The sequence below is a fragment of the Phragmites australis genome, chromosome 15 (assembly GCF_958298935.1).
Source record: "Phragmites australis chromosome 15, lpPhrAust1.1, whole genome shotgun sequence".
Lineage (NCBI taxonomy): Eukaryota > Viridiplantae > Streptophyta > Magnoliopsida > Poales > Poaceae > Phragmites > Phragmites australis.
In genome coordinates this window covers 18,586,687-18,608,809 of record NC_084935.1, presented here as the reverse complement: position 1 = coordinate 18,608,809, position 22,123 = coordinate 18,586,687, and positions in this window count along the sequence as shown.

The following is a 22,123-nucleotide window of genomic DNA, read 5'->3' as shown; positions in this document are numbered from 1 at the left end:
CATTTTTTGTGGCTTTTCTCATGCACTTGTGGTCAAGTTTGCAAAAATTATGAGTAGGGAGTTCGAGATGTCGATGATGGGTGAGCTCAACTTTTTCCTTGGACTACAAATCAAGCAATGAAAGAAAGGTACATCCACCAAATGAAATACACCAAGGATTTGCTGAAGAACAAGACCATTGGCGACATCGATGGCTACCTCGATCAAGCTTGATCCGGATGAAGAAAGTGAGGAGGTGGACCAGCGGGAGGACAGGAGTATGATCGGCTCCCTCCTGTACCTGACTACGACAAGACCCGACATTCACTTTGTCGTCTGCTTGTTTGCTCTCTTTCAGGCTTCACCGAGGACATCTCATCGCCAAGTGGTGAAACACATTCTGAGGTATCTCAAGCACACTCTCGAGTATGGCCTTTGGTTTTTGCATTCTCTTTGCTTTCTCTTCATGGCTTTTCGGATGAGGATTTTGCTGGGTGTAGAATTGACAAGAAGAGTACCTCTAGTACTTGTCATTTCTTGTGTACTTCTCTTGTGTGTTGGTCTTCTCGCAAGCAGTCTAGTATTGCGTAGTCTACTGCTGAAGCTGAATATGTAGCTACTGCTAACTGTTACTCACAGATTTTATGAATGGTTGCTACCTTGAGGGATTTTGGGTTAGATTTTAGGAGTGTGTCACTTTTGTGTGATAACACTAGTGCCATAAGCTTAGCAAATAACCCAGTTCAACACTTCAGAACCCAACACATAGATGTGAGATTCCACTTCCTGAGAGACCACAATGAGAAGAGAGACATTGAGTTGAGCTACATAGATATCTAACACCAACTAGCCGACATCTTCACGAAGCCTCTAGATGCAACAAGGTTTGCCTTTCTGAAATAAGAGCTTGGTGTGTGTCATCCATATAGCATTGTATGAGGGGGAGTTATTTTTGTACATATCTATCTTACTTTTGTTGCATTTTCATTGCATAGCATTTTTGTAAGATAATCATGCTAGCAAGCTTTACTTATATGTTCTTTGCTCTTTCTTGTACTAGTTGTGAATTTGTGCTAAGTGTAGTGGATGTATAACAATTTATGCAAACTTAGGCTCTTATTGAAATTTGGAATAAAATCTATTGAGCAAGCTTGTGTTTTCTAAGAAAGAACTTGAAATGTGAACATGATCTCTTGTCACCTTTGAGTGTTTACTTTAGCTTCATCAATGCTTAAATTAGGGCTAGTTCTGTGAAAAGCTTGTGCTAGGCCACTTTGTTTAGTTCAGCGTATTGGGGGTCTTTGACCTTTATCTATGTAAATATTTAGCCTATGATTAACCCTTGAGAGAGCATGTTCTCTTTAGTATCGCAAAGGAGCAACTTGTTTTGGCTTTATGAAAAATTGTATATTTTGAATCCAATGTTGAGTTAATAAAATGAATGATCAAGTTTTAAGCTAAAATTGAATCCAATACGGTGACTTAAGGCTTCATATTGTTTGCCAAAGAACTGAACTCATGGTTGCTTAAAATTCACTTGAGGATAGTTAAATGATCAAATGAGAAAGTTAACGGTGCTTTTTAATTTGTTAAGAATGTTATTTTTATGTTGTCAAACGGAGGCTTGGATTAATATATGAGTGTTTGCATAGCTCATCAGGTTGAACTTGGTTGCCTAGTTTGAACTTGGCATAGCACTAGTTTTTTTAATCTTTGCACTGATCATGAAACCGTGAATGCTTTTGTGGTGATATATTTTGGATAATTGAACAATATGATCAAAACTTGCTTTACTCCTGGTGCTTGTGACATGAACTCACTTCGAGACTTTGTGAGCCTTTGAGTTATATTGTTTACTCCTCCTAGTGTTTTGACATCTCTAGTACTTGCAAGTGCTTTGTGATCTATATGTGAAGCTTTGTAATAATGCATTTCATTTGCACATCTTTTGCATAGTCTTGTATCCTTCATGTTTGTATTGCCAAAGGGGGAGAAAATATTCCCAAAGATATTATGCACAAATATTCAATAAAGTGGGAGTAAATTGCATTTATCTAAAAATGAAAGAAAAAAATAGAATATGTGCAATCATCAAGGAGGAGCATGTCTTCTTGGGTTTTTGAGTTTTTCTTTTTTGTTCTTTTGAGGTTTTTGGCTCGTCATTGCCTCTCTTAGGGCTTTTGCAACCTTTCTTATGCCAAGTGGCATATTTTGCTCTTTCTCGAGTTTTTGGTCACTTGGATGAGCTTATCTTTTTTTAATTTCTTAAACCAAAATATTTGTGCTTTGAGGGTTGTCAATACACTCATCAAGGGGGAGATTGAGAAATCAAGTTGAAATGTGCCATTATTTACTTGTGATGAGTGATTGACATTGGTATATATTTCGCTTGATAATCTTTGATTTTGTATGAGCTTTGATGTGATTTGAATTGATTTAGGATTTCATTTAAGCATATTGATTATGGACTAATTGGAATTGAAGTTGGAGATATATGCTTGCTTGTCTCATGGTGTGCATGTGATGGATGAAACTTGGCGGGCGACGATGAGATGATTGGGACCAAGCGGACTGCTTGGTGCTGGACAATCAAGGAGGCCGAGTGGAGTCAATGGTGATCCTAGCTAAACACGTGGAGGTCAAGTAAAGTATGAAAGACGGATGGAGACAGCGTGTTGACAAAGGCAAGCGAAGGGGATACTGGTACAAGTGACAAGGTGGCCCGAGGGATTGGGAGTGGGAGAGACTTACCGGCGGTCAGGATCGCATGATGGAATACATGTGTCGACATCAAAGCGCTTGCTTAAGGTGTAAGCAAGGCAGCGAGTCATGCTTTGAGAAGCGTGCAGACAGTTTTGCGGTTTGGCCTCAACCATGGGGGATTGGAGGAGTACGTGGCACCATCGTGAAGCTTACGTCGAGATGAAGCTAAGTTGTGAAGGAGCCACGACCGTTCGATGAATGGAGATAAAAATGGACCAAAATGCCCTCGGTGGTAGGTAGGAGTATACTATAAGAGATGTATATTTTGGGAAAAAGTTAGGAAACTTAGGGATCAAGTTTTCTATGCCTGTAAATAGAGGTAGGGCTATGAGAGAGTTTGAACCAGTCACTTGAGCCGCCTTGTGCCTCCCATTTGAGAGCTTAGAGTTAGGGTTTTAAATAGAGAAGGATGAGTGTTTAGCCTATATAATAGGTGAGAGTTTTGAGAGATAAATCATTTTAATCTATGTAAAATAGGGCTGACCTCTTTGTAATGAAGTTTACGTTTTTGCATATGCTTGAATTCCCCTCCTTCTAGTTTCTCGCTATTTGTTCCCTTGCAAGTTTGCAAGATTTTTAGTTTCTAGTTTTGATTTTCGTTTTAGTTTTTCTGGCCTAAAATTTCAGCACCTTGTGAGGTCATTCTTCTTGTTGCTAGAGGTATAAAATTTGCATACGCACTCTTATATGATGGGGTCTTGAATTCCCTTGCCTTTGGACAATCAACTTGGAGAGTTTTGTTGCTCTGTGTTCATCTTTTCTTATTTCTTTTCAAGTTGTGATCTTTCGAGTGCAAAGACACATGGATTGATCTTAAATAGAACCTATGGTTTATATAACATCCTTGGAGTTGTGTTGCCTCGATTTTCTCTTGTTAAAACTTCTCTCTATTTTTTCTTTTGCTTGAGTTTTGAGGTGCGTTGGGTGATCCAAATAGGAGAAGGTCATCGACTTCGTAAGAAATTTTTTGAGGCACATATTCACCCCCTCTAGTCACCAATCTCATTCCTATATTTTGGAATATGAACCAGTAGTGGTAATAATTAACACCGCCGGTTCGTCTTCGCTCAATTATTGCTTTGTCGGTGAGCATTCATTGTCGATTCGTAACAGCTCACAGTTAGATCTGTCAGTTTAGCTTATGATCTGGCAGTGAAAGGGGGTAGGGATGACCCTTTCTGTAGTAGTGACATGGTGGCTTTTTGTACCACAATGCTAGTGGAGGTGGAGGGAGACAAAATTATAAGGAGTTATGTCCTTCACTTCCTTAGCACATATGGACGAGAAGACTAAAATTCAACACGTGGCACACAGAGGTTGGTGCGGTGTCTCCATTTTGTCGTTTTATTCTTTTACTTTGTGAAAAAATGGTCTGTGATTATTTATAGAAATTGTGTGAGTTAAGTGCCTGATCGTGAGATGTCTCAGCCACGCGGTTTCTCTCTCTCTATATATATATATCTCAGCCACTGCCATAAAGAATATACGCGATTAGGGTTTTGCCTCTTTCTCTCTGTTGCACCATCACAGGTAGTCTACTTCGTCCCCTGCATCGGCATGCATCGGCGATCAGGAGAGCAGGTCTTCGAAACTATTTGTCTTTGTGTTCTTGCACTAGAAGAGGGCGAATAAGGTTTTTAAGAAACGCTTCATGCAACTGCTTGTGATCTACTTCCTTATCACCATCAAATGCTTGCGTTCCTACTTCATGTTCATCATCTCCATCTACATTGCTATCACGGGGGCTTCTGCATCTCTTGCTGTCAATCAGTACATTTGCTATGATTAATCTTCTTCTGATCATGTTGAGTTGTATTCTGAGTTTCATATTATAGAGTATATTAGATATGTGTATTTCTTTTATATGCATGTCTAGGTTAGGGCTGGATGAAAAGCTCGAAGCTCGTGAGCTAGCTCAACTCGTGTCTGGCTCGGCTCGACTCGGTTCGGCTCGTTTAGCCAAACGAGCCGATCCGAGCCAGAGTTTTAGCTCGTTTAGGTAACGAGCTGGCTCGAGCTAGCTCACGAGCTAGTTCGCAAGCCAAACGAGCCAGGAGATAGCCCATATAACATGATGCAGCCCAGACCCAGTAGCCCATTTGCATAACAAAATATATACCCCCTCTCCTAGGAACCCTAATGCAACACCCCATTTCTATTCTCCCGCAGCTAGTGACTCGGTGAGCAGTGAATCGGCAATGCCATCCTATCCTCCATTCACAGTAGTCCTCAATCCCCTGTCGACCGTCCACGATGTCCGTTCTATCAGCCACCTAGATCCACATCCACCTCAGCTATTCGGTGTCATTGTGGACCTCTGTTCATGTCACCAGTAGTCCTCCAAACAAGCTGACTCGCGAGCATAACGAGTTGAACCGAGCTAGCTTTTTTTTTCTCGTTTCGTTACGAGCCGAGTCTAGCCAACTCGTTATCTAAACAAGCCATAACGAGCCGAGCTAGCTCGTTATCCGGCCCTAGTCTAGGTTATACTCTTACTGCGTAAAGTAAATCAGTTTTTATTTATGATTTATCTAGAAATTAAGTTAAATTTAAAAGTGTATATTTATGCAACATGTTCTCCCGTGTTTGATGAGACGAGCACGATCGGTCGATCAATCCCTGTGCCCTGAGAGTCCAACACGGAAAAATCTCGAACAAACCCTAACAGAGGTTACAGAGCTCAATCACTACGCAGCGATGACCTCAGCGGCCTGACGATGTGATCGATCGTCTGAGATGAACCCGGCGTGCATGCGAACACCGTGGACCGCCTCGCCTCGTGATCTCCATTAACTGGCCCGGCAGTGCACGAACGATTTCGTCAAACAAGCTAGCTACGAGTCGGCATGCATTTGCACGGAAATGTACGTTTTCTTTTTCTTCCGCTGAAAAGAAAAAAAGAACCCGCGGTGACGATCCGATCAACATATACAGTTCAGGTTTCAGCGGTCACGCGCTAACTTTTGACAGTACTACAGAAAAGAAAAGGATTCTACTATCCACTCTAAAATCATCTTTACTATAGGTTTTATAGCCAGTACTAGCAGTGAGCAGCGGGCAATGATAATCAGCTTAAAAATCGGTAGTGAAGGTGTTATCACTACTAGCTGAAGACTTCAATCGATAATGATACTCGATTGTTACTATTGGTTGAAGATTTCAGTAATAGTAATAATCAGGTGGCAAATAGATTTTCTGAGACCGGAAAAATTAAAAAAAATATTTGCACCCGAGAAACCCACACGCTCGCACCGTTGCAAGTCACGTGATTTTTCACACGTGCAGTTTGTGACACTCAAAACCAAAACCAATCAACTCGCGCAATACGTTCTTACTATCCAGCACATTAGTGCTAGTGATAGTATTAGTATATACAGTCTTTTTAACATCTTATGTCTAAACTTCAAATGATTATTTGGATATCTAAATGATTTTAAATGAAAAAGTTTTCAACTACAAAGTTATAGATCCCGTCGAGGGCTACAATTTTAATATAAAGTTTATCGCCATCCAACTTAAGTTATTAATTTTTTAAAATAAGTTATTATTTACTGTCACTGTCGGCTCTAGCTACGAACCAATAATGATACTATTATTGCTGGTTCTTGTTATGAACTGGCAGTAAAACCTTGACTAACACTGACTCTAGTCACTAACCAGCACTGATATTTGTCAAGCATCACTTTCGGTTGGTGGCTAAAGCCGACAGTGATGGGTAAGATTTCACTGTCGATTCATAATATCACTGTTGATTCGTGGCTAGAGCCAGTAGTGAAAAGAACCAGCTGTAAAACTCCAGCACTATCAACTCATAAAGAATCGACAGTAATAGACCGATATGTAATTCTATTTCTTTAGTAGGGTGAGTGAGCGATTAATCCCCATGGCGGCACGAACTGTCCTGGCTCTCAGTTTTCAGTTCCATCACTAGCTCCATCGACGAAACTAGTTGACCTCATCAAGCCGTCAGACCGTGTAGCGATTAATTGAGCAGGTCACTAGGTCAGCACAATTCAGCATAACTGGAGTGCTAATTATTATTGGAGATTTCTAACTAGCGAACGTTTGCTGCTAGGTCCCCGTTTCTGGTGAACACTCGCTGAAGAGTTTTGCGAGGGTTTTTAAAAATTGCTGAATTGGGTTTCAGAATTTGTTGACAGGTTTAAGAAACTATTGAACTAGATTTCATAAATTAATTGCTGACAATTTTCAAACCTATCGAACTAGGTTCTGAAATTGTTGCGGTGCTTCTGAAATTATTGAATATAGTTTTAGAAATTGTTGCTTGCATTTTAGAAATGTTGACCGGATATCACTTGATAGTTATCTGGTGAATGAACCTTCACTAGCTGACAGAGGCTCGAAATTCGCATTCGTATTTGGAATTCTTCAGCCAACTACAACCCGGGCCCAGGGCCAACTAGTTGACATTTACATTTGTTTCATTTCAGACGAAGACCCTTGCACGTCAAATCTGACTAATCCAACGTTATTTTTGTATAGGAACAATCCAGGTTCGGAAGGTGTTATCCACACCCAGCAATGATTTCTCACACTTGTCAAGCCGTTTGGAATGCGAACTCGATCCCTCCAGCCACAAGAAAAAAAATGTCATTTTGGGATATTGCGAGTCAAATTAACTTTGTAAACTTTCGCTGTCTGTGTATATATCTCTAGTAATTCAGATGGAACATGTGGGAATAACACGTGCAAATTTGTTGACATACGCATTAGGGTATTCAGACTCAGATTACTTGTTTAATTACATGACTTCGTAATACTGCAAGAGTTGCCTACCTTTTTCGAGTAGTCCACATGCGGATTTTCGGGTTCTGCAGGTTCCCGTCGAAAACTCAGGGCTTGTAAACGAATTACTTTCTTCTTAAGTGAACGGCAAAGCTCCTGCCTTTTCGTTCAAAAAATAATAATACGGCAAGAGTTGCTTAACTGATAAGTAAGCATATGTGAAATCACTGGTCGACGGATGCATGGAACGATCAGCAGCCGAATCAGATACCTGGTGCAGAAGTTAGGCTGACGCAAACTTTCGCCTGCACGGCCTGGTACCAAGCAGTCCTCTCTAGATATCGGCAGCCGGCGTTTACAAACAAAAGGTGATTAATAAATAATAATGCTGACTTCAAAGAATTTCCTGCTACTTTACTCTCCAGTTTTCGCCTAAATTCGCCGGTCCAGTCGACTCGGGCAATAGTAATTAATTGTAGATCGATTTGGCATGCATATACATCAATCGATCATTGGTGCATGTTAACTGCCGTTGCCGAGCCCAAGCTGCACTTGTCTTCCAACTGGTAGTAGTGCAATCCAAGTGTGAGTGTGCGACCAAGAAAAACCGGGCAGCAGATAGGACGTAGCGGCAGCAGCCAGCACAGGAGTACTGCCACCACTGGCAGCCTTCATGTGTGTTGGCTAGCTTGCCTCTCCTCACCTTCTATAAATGCCAACGAGCCTCTTCAGTTTCCCTGCACGGCATAAAGCCAAAAAAAGTTCCAGGCCAGGGCCATCTCTCTCTCTCTACCAATCAATATGGCGGGAAAGAAGAAGGCGGGAGGAGAAGAGATGAGCTGGATCAGCAGGAAGTTGTTCCTGTACAACGTCACCATTGGCCTCTACGTCATGGATTGGTGGGAGCGATACCTCTTCAGTATCCTTCATTCGTAATAGCTAATTTCTTCTCCATCTATCTCTTCTTATATTTACTCATTCCCGATGTGATCTCTTCTCAAGTTTCTCTTCCGATTTCGTATTTTGGTTTCTGTAGTTATGGATTTTTTTTGCTTTCTCCATCAGCCAGCAATGAGTTCTTCTTTTCTTTTTTCTTTTTTCTTTTTTCCTAGATAGAAATTTTCATTTGAAACAAGGGAGGTCAATTTATTTTGTTCCGAGATCAGTTTTGGCCTTTTTCATGCACGAGCTTATACTATATTCTTCGTGAATTCTTTGAAAATTATTTGATTATATTAGCTTTAATTTCGTAATTTATCTGGTGCCAAATTCCATTCCAAATCAGGTAGCAAAGCACACAGGTGTGAAAAACGGGGTCCAAAAGATTTTAGATTTATACATGGATGAGGACATGAAGATGATATTCTAATTACGAACAGTCTTGTAGCCCGTGGCAAACCTCCGAGGATGGAGGGAGCCGGTTGGAGGCTCTAAGCCCCGATCTCGCACACCCGTCAAAAGCCTCCAACGCTGTGAAGGGGGCTGGTGTTGAAAAAATGATATTCAAATTGAGCAGCTCAGCTCAAGCTGAGCTGAGCTGGCAGTAAGTACAAGTGGCTCAAGTCATCTTGCTTTGCTGATGTGGCTATTTAGCAAGTTCGATCGAATTAGGTAGATGGCTAGGTAGGCAGGAGTCAAAATTTTGACCAAACTAACCCGCACACACCTGAGGTGCGATATCCTGAGGATTCAAAAGATAGGCGGTATGCTATTAAATTAATTACTGTGTTTAGAAACATTATTAGTGACTAACTATTGGACCAAGAGATCGTCTTGTCCCAACAAGTATGACGAGAGTTTCTTCTAAGGAGCAAACTTAAACTTAGAAATGAAGTTTAAGAGTAACGAACACTGCAAATGTATTAATAGTAGAAAAATAGATCAGTCTTGGAGGAGTATCACAGCGTGACTTTATGTTTGTGCACCTCTGTGTCCTATGTGTTGCTCCTTGTGTTGTATTAAGCATTCTCCTTATGACCCGTTCCTGCCCAGATGGTCACGACCCCTATTTATAGGGTGGTACGTAGCTTAGTGTACAAGTTATCACGATGTACAAATATCTAAGACCTGACCGAATTACTAGGCATTATCCTGGATAAATACTTTTTACGCTACATAGAAGATAAATATCAACCGTGATAACTATTGTGATACCTGCCCCCTGAGGGGTGAGCCGGTCGCCAATTGCGGCCAAGAACTGCTCTACCGGGGGTGTCAGGATGACTTTCATCGTACTGGGGTGTCATGATAAGCACCAGTTGCATCGGCATTAATCGTCCATCACCTCGCGTCAAGTCGGTTGCAGGGGGTGTCATTTCTTCCCTGATATTATCTCTGGAGACCTGCTGCATCTTTAGGCTTCGGAAGGCTACATAGGCACCGGAGGGGTGGCCCGAAGAGATCCGCAGCCTCCAAGGGCTAGGCCTCCTAATGAGAGTTCGGAGGCTGAAGGCTCCGGAGGGGCTTGCTGTAGCTCCGAGTTTTGGGAAGGCCACGTATGTACCGGAGAGGTGACCCGAAGGGACCTGTAGCCTCCAGAAGTCGGGCCTCATGCTAAGGGTCCGCAGACCGAAGGCTCTGGAAGGACCTTTGATAGCAATCTTTAACCATTGTCCTCAGGCTGATCTATTTTCCCCTAACAGTACCCCCTCATTCTCTAGCCATAACATTTGGAGGGGTGAGAGGATGTAGAGGAAAACTAACTCTAGCCTGGTATAGTAACAAGAATGCCCGAATGCAATTCCCTATCCCTGAGAAGTTTTTTGGCGGGAACCGTGGGCATTAATGGCGAAGCTCAAGGTTGATGGTGCATTGGTGGTGGCAACACGCCCTAGGTTTATATTGAGGTCGAAGGTGCAGCTAGCGTCGAAGTCGAAGTCTGAAGACGTATTGGTAGAGGAGGCTTGCTCTGAAGCCTGTTGGAGTTCGTATATGCGGCATCGAGACCTGAGGACAGAGGGGCGCCAGCGCAGGTGATGCACTCCAGGGTCCATGCCGAGGCCGATTTAGATTCTTCGAATTTCTCTGGTGATGGGTCTTCTTGCCATTTGAGTTTGTCAGAGTGGAGATTACGTGTGGGATCAGGGGACTCCCCACGTTTGGTGGTTTGAGGACGATAGGATGGGATGTGTCACTGGTGCATTTTGACTGGATAATGCATGGGTTCGTTTAGGGTCTTGTGCCCACGCCCCTGTTATGTGCTGAAAGGAGTCTAGGTCATTAATATGACGGGACGTTTGTGCGAGAAAATGAGGCGTTGTTGTGGGATGTTGCATGTGTCGGCAGAACAGGATATGACCACGGGCCCTCAACGATTAATGGGGACGCCATGGAGCGACGCCGCATTGGTTTTGCTTCATCTCCCGGGTGTACGTGGCTGCTTGGCTTGGATATAAAGCTGGGGTCATCCGGCTGGATTTACCACTGCCTCACGAGCGAGCACTTAACCTTGACTTGAATATGACATCGTCTTCCTCATCCTCTTCGGAGATTTTGATGATCTCGACTACTTCTACTGGAGTTGGGCCGTCTTGCCTTTCGGCGGTGGCCCCGGTGGCTGTCATGCTTCTGTCCTTGCATGGTGGATAGCTGCCTATCACTCCTACTCAACCCCCGGTTCAAGAGACCACACCTGTCGAGATCATCAATATTTCTGACGACGATGAGGAGACAGACTGGGATCTCATGTGGAGGGGGAGCGATGAGGAGGAGCTGGCATCCGCGGAGAAGCCGATGGCTTCGGCAGTGAGGGAGGAGACCGAGAAGGAGGGGGAGGAGGCCCTAACGGTGGATCCTTCGGTTTCTTCTTCATCTTCCGATAGCTCGGGGGCCGGCTACTGCATCATCTTCCATGGCAACAGGCTGCAGATGAGGTGCATACGCTGCTCCATGCACGGCCCCTGCCGGGACCCGTAGGAGGCGAAGGCGGCCTTCAGGGGAGCTTCTGGTGAAGCCTTGGGACATCCCTGTCTTGCCGTTCGACTCTGGCTTTGCTACGGGCCATAGTTGCCTTTTGCCACCTTGTACTCTTTCTCCCCCTAGTTTGCTCTTTCGGGGTTTGTCTCCTCCGTAGCGGCATTTGTACTATTGCTTCTCTGTACACGTCCTCCAGATGCACGAGTTGTTAATAATATAATTTGGACCTTTATTGGCGATTGTATCTCTTTTCGGACTAAAGTGTAAGGGGATCCTTCGAGCAGGTGACCACATGTTTGTGTGCCTTCATGCCTTTATGCCACGCTTCTTCGTCCCCTTCTAGGGGATGGCTGGTTTTCGGATAACCGAGGTACCGAGATTTCGCATAGATCGTAGCTGGCTTCGTTCCTTCCTGGGGAGAGGTAGCCTCAGGAATCTGGTAGTGGTAGACACGTAGGGTAACTAAGGAGGGCCAGGCGAAGCAGTGGTGATCTTGTCGTTCCAGGCCGTCACGTACTCCTTGGGTTCGACATTGGTAGGGCCTTCTTCCAAATTTGTTCCAGATTTCAAACCCGACGAAATCCATCTGGAACCTTTGGGGACAACCTTCGAAGGTGGTCCATGACCCTTCGGGTTCTTAGCTGCTGCATGGCTTTGGAGGCAACCCATCCAAATCCTGGCAACGGTGTGTCAAAGGCGTGGACGAAGGCTAGACAGGAGAGGTGGTCCTCAACCCCCTCGGCCCTCAGCCGCTGCTCTGCTCCGGAGGTAATCTGTTCGGAGCTTGGCGACAGTGTGTCGGAGGTGAAGCAGAAGGCTAGACTGGAGAGGTGGTCCTCGACCCCCTCAACCCTTAGCCGCTGCCTAGCTCCAGAGGTAATCCGTCTGGAGCCTAGCGATGGTGTGTCAGAGGCGAAGCTAAAGACTAGACGGGAGTGATGGTCCTTGATGACCTCGGCCCTTAGCAGCTGCCCACCTCCGAAGGTAATCCGTCTAGAGCCTGGCGACGGTGTGTCGGAGGCAAAGCCGAAGGCTAGACGAGAGAGGTGGTCCTCGACCACCTTGGCCCTTAGCCGCTACCTAGCTCAAGAGGTAATCCGTCCGGAGCCTGGGGACGGCGTGCCGGAAGCTGCTGCTTCTGCAATGAACAGTTGGGGATTCTATACTATTTCTTGTGCTATGCAGAGTGGGCTTTTACTTAATATTAGCATAGTCTTCATAAACGACGTATGGATCGTGTCTTAGATGAGACTATAGGGTAATGATTTTATCTTTTACCATACATGTTTGAGCCACGTGGGCCATACCTCTTCCTGCGGGGAGCTGGATTTATACCCCTTCAGTTTGTTGGTTGTGCCTCTCAGAGGCTAGTGGGTTTCTGTGAGGAACCGTCCAAATAGTATTCTAATTAATCATCAGGAGGATCATTATTCATAATCACAACCTCGACGATTAACCAGAATACCATTCCGGTAGTCCCGGCACGTGTTTTGTGCCCAGGATCGGAACACATGCCTTCCAACTCAAATATCACAACACAGTTTAATAGAGAGCAAGTAATTAAACTGGATTACAATTATTAAACATGCAGCTGCTTCCACAATTTACAACAAAAGAAGAACAGCAACAACTAAGCAGCGGAAGAAAAACCTATACAACAAAAGAGTATGGAGCCGTATGCCCTTAGGCTCCATACCAAAAGCGTCGGAGTTCGGAGTAGAATGTGCTACTCCTGCCCGCCACCCGGATCGGCAGGCAAAAAGTAGCCGAAAACTGCCTCTTCCTCGCCGACCTGTGAACCTGAAAACAACTTAAGGGCAGCACCCCTTAGTACGAAGGTACTAGCAAGTCTTACACAGTATGAGTATATATATTCTCGACTCCAAGGATCATGCATTTAAAGCTGTAGCAAGGATTAAGACATGTTTAAGTTCATTAAGCGGTAAGCAACCTAGACTCTAGGTGTAAGCAACTGACTTAACCAACCACCGACTCAAACTCTGCCAACCAACTGACCACAACAGATATGTAAACAAGTGTATAAAAGTAAACCATTACCACCAAACCACCGACCACATACCGACCAAACCACCCCAATCCAACCATGCCACAACCCATATCGAAACTCTACGACCAAAATATGGTCGCTCGGTGGAGATAAGCGATAGCGATGCTCATGACCGAGAGCGCGGCAGTTCGAACTGATTATACACCCTGCAGGGGGATACTCCTGGACCCACACGACACAGGGACCATACGGCTTGTGCCACCCGCTAAGATGCGCACAAGGGGGTACCCGTGACAACCTTTCCCAACCAGGCCCAACCATGTGGATCAACCATAGCTCGGCGAGACGGTATTAGAACTACTCCTCGAGCAAACTAATACCGCTAAAAGCCCGGACTCAAACCGGACTCACACCGTCTATGACGAGGCCCACATGACCACGTCTGCGAAGGTAATCGGCTCGCCTACCATTATATCAGCATGTGGTGAGTAAGGTATGTGCTAAAGCCGACTACACCGATGATCGGTGCTTAACCGGTGCAAGCGGTCTACGGTGTCCGGGTTCCCTCCCCGAACTGCCTGAGGACTCCTCGTGAGCAGATGACACCCCTAACACCGCCCACACCTCGTCTCAACTCACCACTCACCAAACCGACTCATCATCAACACAACCATAAGTGTGAACAAGTAATAAGTCCTAGGCTCGCGACAACGGTGGACGCCGTCGTCGACTTCTACCGGAAAGCCTAAGTACCACTAAGCATAGCGAACTAAAATTAGACCGCGACGACACCACTAGGCTCCAATGGAATAACTCATGACACGTGACCGACATAGGCATAGGTTCTACCCAACTCGGAACCCGACACATGCAATGTATACATAAGCGTAGATAACATATTAGATTTTCAAGTAGACACGGTGCAATATGATAGATGCTTGCCTTGCTGCCCTAGCTGCTGCTCACAGCTACCCGAGTCACGATCACCACTGCGGGAACCTCCGGGTACAGCCTCGTTCGCCGGGTCGAAGTTCCCTAAAAGAATAATCGCGTGCAATGATGAGTATGAAAGCCATGCAACAACGGAGGTGACATGCATTATGCATTGCGCTTAAAACATCAAATATTTCCTAATTGCAATTAGCATTAACCATTTAAACATTTCCTGAAATACTTTAAAGCATAAACCAAAGCTTAAACCAAACTGGAAAGTTAATTATGCTTAACATGAGGGTGTATATTTTTACTGAACAGGAAACAATTTAGCAAGATTCACAAAATTGGATTCATCAATTTTGGAGCTACCAAGATTTAATTATGAATTATCAAAGCTTAAACATGCTTCATTTATTCAATAATTCCCAGAACACATTTCATGGCTGCTGGTATTTTTAACATGTAGATAATGATCATATAAACCCAACAAAACTGGTTTCACGAATTTTGGAGTTATATACATTTTTCTATGCATTAGACAAGCTATCAGCCGATTTATCAATTAAACAAATATCCAATTTCGCATTTTCCGATTTTTCCGAATACTTAAACACCCTAAAACCTTTTTCCACTCGGGTTCGGCCAGCCGCTGTGACTGACAGTGGGGCCGGCGTATTTTGACCCGAGTCAAAATGGACTCGCGCCAGAACAGAGCGCAGCACGGCTGGCCGGGGCTCGGCTTGCGCCCGCCGGCGGCGAGCGGCGCAGTCCAAGCGGCTGGCAACGGCAGCTGCAGCTCCAGCATGTGCGCGGGGATCCATTTGAGGCACACGTCGCCACTGTCGACGGCCGGAGAATGGCTAGCGGCGGCGGACGGCGGAAACTATACGACGGCGGCTCGGTCTTGACTCGCCGACGACGAACGGCGGCGTAACACGCCTGGCCGAATGCACCTACGCGTTCCACGTGAGCATGTGGACCTAACGGCGTGCTCACCGGCCGACGAGCTCGACGGCGGCACGGCTGGCAGCACGCGCTGGGAGGCGGCGGCGGCTCGGCCATCGTGGACACACGCGCCGGTGACGGGACGGAGGAAAAACGCCGTGCGCAAAAGGTGTACAGGAGCATGAGGAAGCTCACCGTGCAGCAGGTTGGGCCGGAGAAGCGAGGGCACGGCGGGTCGACGGAGGACAGCGGAGCTCGGCTGCCGCCGTTGGAGAAGAAGGCGCGGACGGCTTCAATCCTTGCGGGAAACAGCCGGGGAAGGAGGGGAAACGGCGGAGGAGGGCTTTGGCGACCTCCCTCTGTGCTCTACCTTGCTCGGGCTCGGCGGAAAACACCGGCGGCGCGGTGATTTGGCCGGCGGCCAGTGCGTGTGCTCTGCGCTTTGATTTCCAGCCGCGCGAGAGAAGGAGCAGAGAGAGAGAGAGAGAGAGAGAAGAGGGCGGGGAGGGGAAGATAAGGACACGGCGCTGTGCTCGGCTTCCGGCAACGTGGCCTGGCCACCGAAGTCAAGATTTGCGGCGCCGCCTTGCTCTGTGAGAGCGGGAGAAGGGGAAGCAGAGGCTGCCTGAGCGAAGGGGATGACAGGTGGGGCCGATGAACAGTGACCGCCAGGCAAAAATATCTTCACTACTTTGGTTATCAAGGTGGAGGCCTTACTGTGGTCTAAAAATTGTGGAACAAATTTTGTTGGCTTCTATAAATCATGAACAATCCATTTTACCTTGTTTGGCCCAAAAAGCTTGCACCAAATTCAAATGAAAATTCTCCAAAGAGGCAAGCTTTTCTAACTTGTGTTAATTTTTATGCCTTTAAAATAATTCCCAAAAATTTGGGAAAATTCATTGATATTCTCCTCTAGGCACCTACTAATTTCTAAAATTGTTTCCAACCCTATGTTGTATAGAAATATGGTGAGTTGCTTAACAACGCATCAACTAATATTGATTTTTACAATTTATTTAATTAAAAATTGCATGCCTAAAATTGCTCAAAACCAAGCAACTGATGCTAATGACGTCCATTAGCACTTAATTATATGCTTTGGAAATTCTGGGCCATGACAGTTTCGCACCCCTCCGGCATAGAGGTGTTTTCCTTCAAGATGCAAGGGGATTTTATCCGATAGGTTTTTTAGAACCTCTTTGTCTGGTGGAGGTTTTTGGAAGGCATCCCTATTTGTGGATGTTTTTGAAGACTCTCCATGTTGTGGAGGTTTTTGCAAGGCTCTTTGTCCTGCGGAGGTTTTGTAAGACTCTCCGTCTTGTAGAGGTTTTGGAAGTCTCTCTATTTTGGTGGAGGTTTTGTAAGACTCTTTGTTTTTGCCAAAGGTTTTGTAGGACTCTGTTTTTATCGGAGGTTTTGTATGACTCTCTATTTTGGTGGAGGTTTTGTAGGACTCTCTATTTTTGCCATAGGTTTTGTAAGTCTCTCTGTTTTGGCGGATTTTGTAAGACGCTCCGTCTCGCAGAGGTTTTTGAAAGTCTCTCTGTTTTTACCAGAGGTTTTGTAAGACTCTCCGTTTTCGCCGGAGGTTTTGTAGGACTCTCCGTTTTTGCCAGAGGTCTTGTAGGACTCTCCGTTTTGACAGAGCTTTTGTAGAACTCTCCGTTTTTACCGGAGCTTTTGTTGGACTCTCCATTTTGGCAGAGGTTTTGTAGGACTCTCCGTTTTTGCCAGAGGTTTTGTAGGACTCTCTGCTTTTGCCGGAGGTTTTGTGGAAGACTCTCCGTCTGGTGGAGGTTTTGAAGGCACTCCATTTTTTGCGAAGGTTTTGTATCCGCTTCAGCATGTATTAATGCCGAAGGCTCTACACACTATCGGGGCTACGCAATACCTTCCAGGACACCTTGGCATAATATGCCTTTTAGGTGACCTAGGCATGCTACGCTGTTTTAGGTGTGTGGGCTCCACTGCCTACCAGGGCAAAGCCTACCCTCCGGGAAACCTTTTCAGATGACCTTAGGTTTAGGCAAGCAATGCTTACAGGTGCGTGGACATGTTACGCCTCCCCAATAAGTCCTTAGGGCGCCACAACTACATTACCAAAGAAGTCCTTTGGCAACCAGCATCCACACACTATCGAAACTATGCAATGCCTACCAGGAAACCTAGGCTTGATGCCTTCATGGTGATCTAGGCTTGTTGTGCCCGCGGTGTGTAGGCATGTCATGCAATGAGAATTCCTTGCGACAGCATTCCTCAGGGCACTGCATCTTCACCTTCGAGGATATCCCTCGGGGCATGGCTTCAACACTACCGAGGCTATGCGATGCCTTCCAGGAACACCTTGGCAAAATCTTCCTTTTGGGTGACCTAGGTATGCGACGTAGCTGCAGGTGTGTGGACTGTCTACCGAGACTACTCGATACCTTCTAGGAAACCTAGGCAGTCTTGCCTTCCAGGTGACCTAGGCATGCTGCGTCCATGGTATGTGGGCTTGTCACACCTCCCGAAGAAGTCCTTCGGGTGGTGCCGCAACTACATTACCAAGGAAGTACCTTGGTAATTGGCATCTACACACTATCGAGGCTATGGAACGCCTTTCAGGAAACCTAGGCTTGCTGTGCCAGCGGTGTGTAGGCATTAGCATGGTTTTGACTAGTTAAGTTTTGCAGTTTATTGTTGGCAATAAGTAGCTAATTGCAGTATAAGACATAGCTAGGTCGGATGACTATTCATAACTCATGCCAAATGAAGATGTAACTTAAGTTCTATTGCTTACTACTAAACAAGCACAATCTAGATTACCATTTCTACCTAGTGGCTATATGTTGTAAAAACTTCTAGCAGTAAGGTTGGAGGCCTCCAACATGTTTTCATCTTACTGTATGAAAGATAGACTAACTAGGTAAACTATCGATAGGTAATAGTGGGCGTACCTTTGCCAGAATAAGGCCTCTATTATGAGGCTTGAAGGCCTCGAAGCCTATGGCTAGGCCGGGAGAGGTGGTCCTCGACCCCCTCGGCCCTTAGCTGCTGCTCGGCTCTAGAGGTAATCCGTCCGGAGCCTGGTGACAGCATGTCAGAGGTGAAGCCAAAGGCTAGTCGGGAGAGGTGGTCCTCGACCCCCTCAGCCCTTAGCCGTTGCTCGGCTCGAGAGGTAATCCATCTGGAGCCTAGCGACGGCATGTCAGAGGCGAAGGCTAGTCAAGAGGGGTGGTCCTTGACTCTCTCAGCCCTTAGCCATTTCCCAGCTCTGGAGGTAATCCGTCCGGAGCCTGGTGATAATGTGTCGGAGGCGAAGCCGAAGGCTAGTCGGGAGGAGTGGTCTTCGACCCCTATGGCCCTTAGCTGATGCCTGACTCTGGAGGTAATCTGTCCGGAGCCTAGCGATGGTGTTCTCCAACTCAGTCCTCGTCGTTGGGATATTGCACCGTAGGTGGCTGAGTTGGTGGCGACAGAGTGGGGTCGGAGGGCCATAGATTTCCCCGGGAGCTTGCCCCAGGCTTTCGACCCCTATGTCATCCTTTGCTGGTTCCCTTTGTGGCCAGGTATCCTACTAATTTTCCGAGGTATTCCTCCCAGAAGGTCGTGAGGGTTCAGTAGTCGTCAGTGTTGTGACCACGCCCTGGTCCGTGCAGGATGCACCTATATGCCTCCGGGGGTACCAGAGCTTATGGTTGATGTTGAGGTTGCTACCACGGGCCGCGTGCCCCAACGCCTGTGGTTTCCCCAGGGCCTCCTTCCCTTTTGGGAGACCGTTGAAGTCATCCGGTGAACCGGCATTTCGGAGCCAGAGTGGCTCCAACTACGCCTCCCTAGACGAGGTGTACCTAGAATTCCCTGTGTGGTTAACGTCATGAGGGCTGCTTCAGGGGCGCTGGCAGGGTCTGAGGAGGACACTGGGTGGATAGACTCTTCGAAGATGTTGGCTCGCCTGGGGCATCCCGGGTGCTGTCAAAGGAGATACTTTGGGACCAAGCCCAGGCGGGAATACCCCTGGGTTCGACCACCCAGAACCACTGGAAAGTGGCCTGCTTGGCTGCGCCTCAGCTGCGACCTCTCCTGGTGCAACGAGGTTCCGCCATGCAGTGGTTGGAAGGTCTCTGCGCCATCTGGAGTTTCCATACCGCCCCAAGGTTCTGGGTTGGTCAAGGTCGGAGGAACACTGTCCCACACGACAGCGGGGCTGGAGGGTGCATGCGTTGTGCATGGCTGAGATAGCCACGCATATGGTTGCAAGGTTGCAATGGTGGATATGGCGGCTAGAGCTAGCGCTTTGGTGGTTTTTCTGGTGGATTCCTACCTCTCTTTAGCACTTCTGTGTTTGAGTCCCCATAGACGGCGCGCTGTTGGAGCAAGAGATCGTCTTGCCCCAGCAAGTACTGCGAGAGTTTCTTCTAAAGAGGAGACTCAATCTTGAAGACGAAGTTTTAGAGGAAGGAACACCACAAATGTATTGATAATAGAAAAATGGATCGATCTAGGGGGAGTATCACAGCGTGACTTTGTGTTTGTAAACCTTTGTGTCCAATGTGTTGCCCCTTGTGTTGTATTGAGTGTTCTCCTTATGACCCGTCCCTGCTAGATGACCATGACCCCCTATTTATAGGGTGGTACGTAGCTTAATGTTCAAGTCATCACGATGTAAAAATATCTAGGACCTGGCTGAATTACTAGATCTTATCCTAAATAACTACTTTTTACCTAACATAGTAGATAAATATCTATCGTGGTAACTATTGTGGTGCCTGCCCCCTGAGGGGTGAGCTGGTCACCAATTGCGGCTTGGCGCTGCTTTGTCGGGGGTGTCGAGATGACTTTCCTCGCATTGGGGTGTCAGGAGAAGCACCACTTGCACCGGCATTAATCGCACGTCATCTCACGTCAGGTCAGTTAAAGGTCGGTTGCAGGTTCTTTCTTCCATGATATTATCTCCGGAGACCTGCTGCATCTTTAGACTTTAGAAGGTCGTATAGGCATCGGAGGGATGGCCCGAAGGGGTCTGCAGTCAACGGGGCCAGGTCTCTTGCTGAGAGTCCGAAGGCCGAAGGCTTTGGAGGGGTTTGCTGTAGCTCCGAGTTTTGGGAAGGCCACATACGCACTAGAGAGATGGCACAAAGGGGCCCACAGCCTCTAGAAGTCGGGCCTCCTGCTGAGGGTTCGGAGACCGAAGGCTCTAGAGGGACCTTTGATAATAATTTTCAATCATTGTTTTTAAGTTGGTCTATTTTCCCCCAACACTAGCTAAGTTTTGAAATTTAGGAAAGCGCCCAATTTTCAGATTAACATTAAATAATTTTTCAAAGGGAAACTCTACCCACAAAGAGGTCCAATATTTAAACCATGTCCAACAAATACATTATTTCCCATTGCTTTTTAATTTTAAGTGAGCCAAAGATAATAAACCCTACACTACTCACTACGATGAAGATACTTTTGATAACAAATTGTGTGACAGAATCTAAATAATTTTCATGCCTATTATTGGTCAAAGTTTTCAATGCTTACTACATGCTTATACACAACACAGGAAATATAACTTATACACCCTTTGACAAAAGAAAAAAGCACCTTCGGATGTGTGTAGTTAAAGTTTGGACTTCTGCCATTTGCATAAATGATTTGTATTCTGCATAATGACAACAGTATGCATATATTTGTCTAAAAAATTACTACCATAATACTATATAGTTTTATTTTTTTCAACATACTACAATAATAGTTAGTGGTCAAATTACGCCTTTTAGATTATGTCTGTTTCCAAAATGAAAATTTTCTTTGATAATGGGTGATAACAAACAAGTACCAGTTAATGCCACCCTAGTTCCGTACTCCCATGGACTTAAAAAAATGTAGTTCCATACTCCCATGTGAAATAATAAACATGTACCGGTTAATGGCGGGTCAATGATGCAACCAGAAAATGGAGTTTACTAGTAGTACCATGCTAGGCTCTGCTTGAGATGGTACCTGTTACTGTTTTGTTGCCTACATAGTGAATTTGACCAAATAAGAGAAATAAACAAAGATACAGAATGACATTAGTTTGGAAAAAGTATGTTGAAATTTATGCATCAAAGATTTGATCAAAACTGTTATATTTCCAGAGAGGTTTCAGAATTAGATTTGGATTGACCAATATGGATTTTGATGTTTCAGTTTTCCGAATTTGTTCTACCGTTCTGTGTATTGAATAGTTCATCTTGGACTGTCTCGATTGGGACATGACTAGATGATCGTCCACATTGGACCTCTTCCATGGTGATACGATATATCATTGTGAATGCTGTTTTCTTTTCTTTTTTTTTCATAAAGAGTAAGATTTTTGGTGCTTTCGTTTGAAGGTATGAAATGTGGTGTTGACTGAGCATTTGAGCGAAATATGGGGCACTTTTGATTGTTGAAATTATTCGTTTGATGGTGTACTGTTGCCTGGCCTTAACTTACATCAGACACCATCGTCTTGATTCTCCTGTGGTTCGTCTGCTACAATACGACCCGGTCTATGTGGCAGGCATTTGACAAGTAATTTCCTTTCTCGCTCTCCTTAATTTTCCTTCAATCCCATTTAACACCAATATCAATCAACCAGAATAAGCACAGAATGATTTTTTTCCCCACATCATGCCTATAATTTGGTGCCTTACTTTGACCGGAGAATAAGTGATGTATCATCACAGAACAATTAATACCTCTCTCTTCCATGTTTCAGCCATCTTAAGAGTAGCATGCAGCTTGCCGGAGGAAACTATTCCATGGAGGCGCAGTAGTGTTGTGATCTGTGAAGTCTATAGATGTGAAGAGATAGCTGCGATGTGAGAAGTGTGT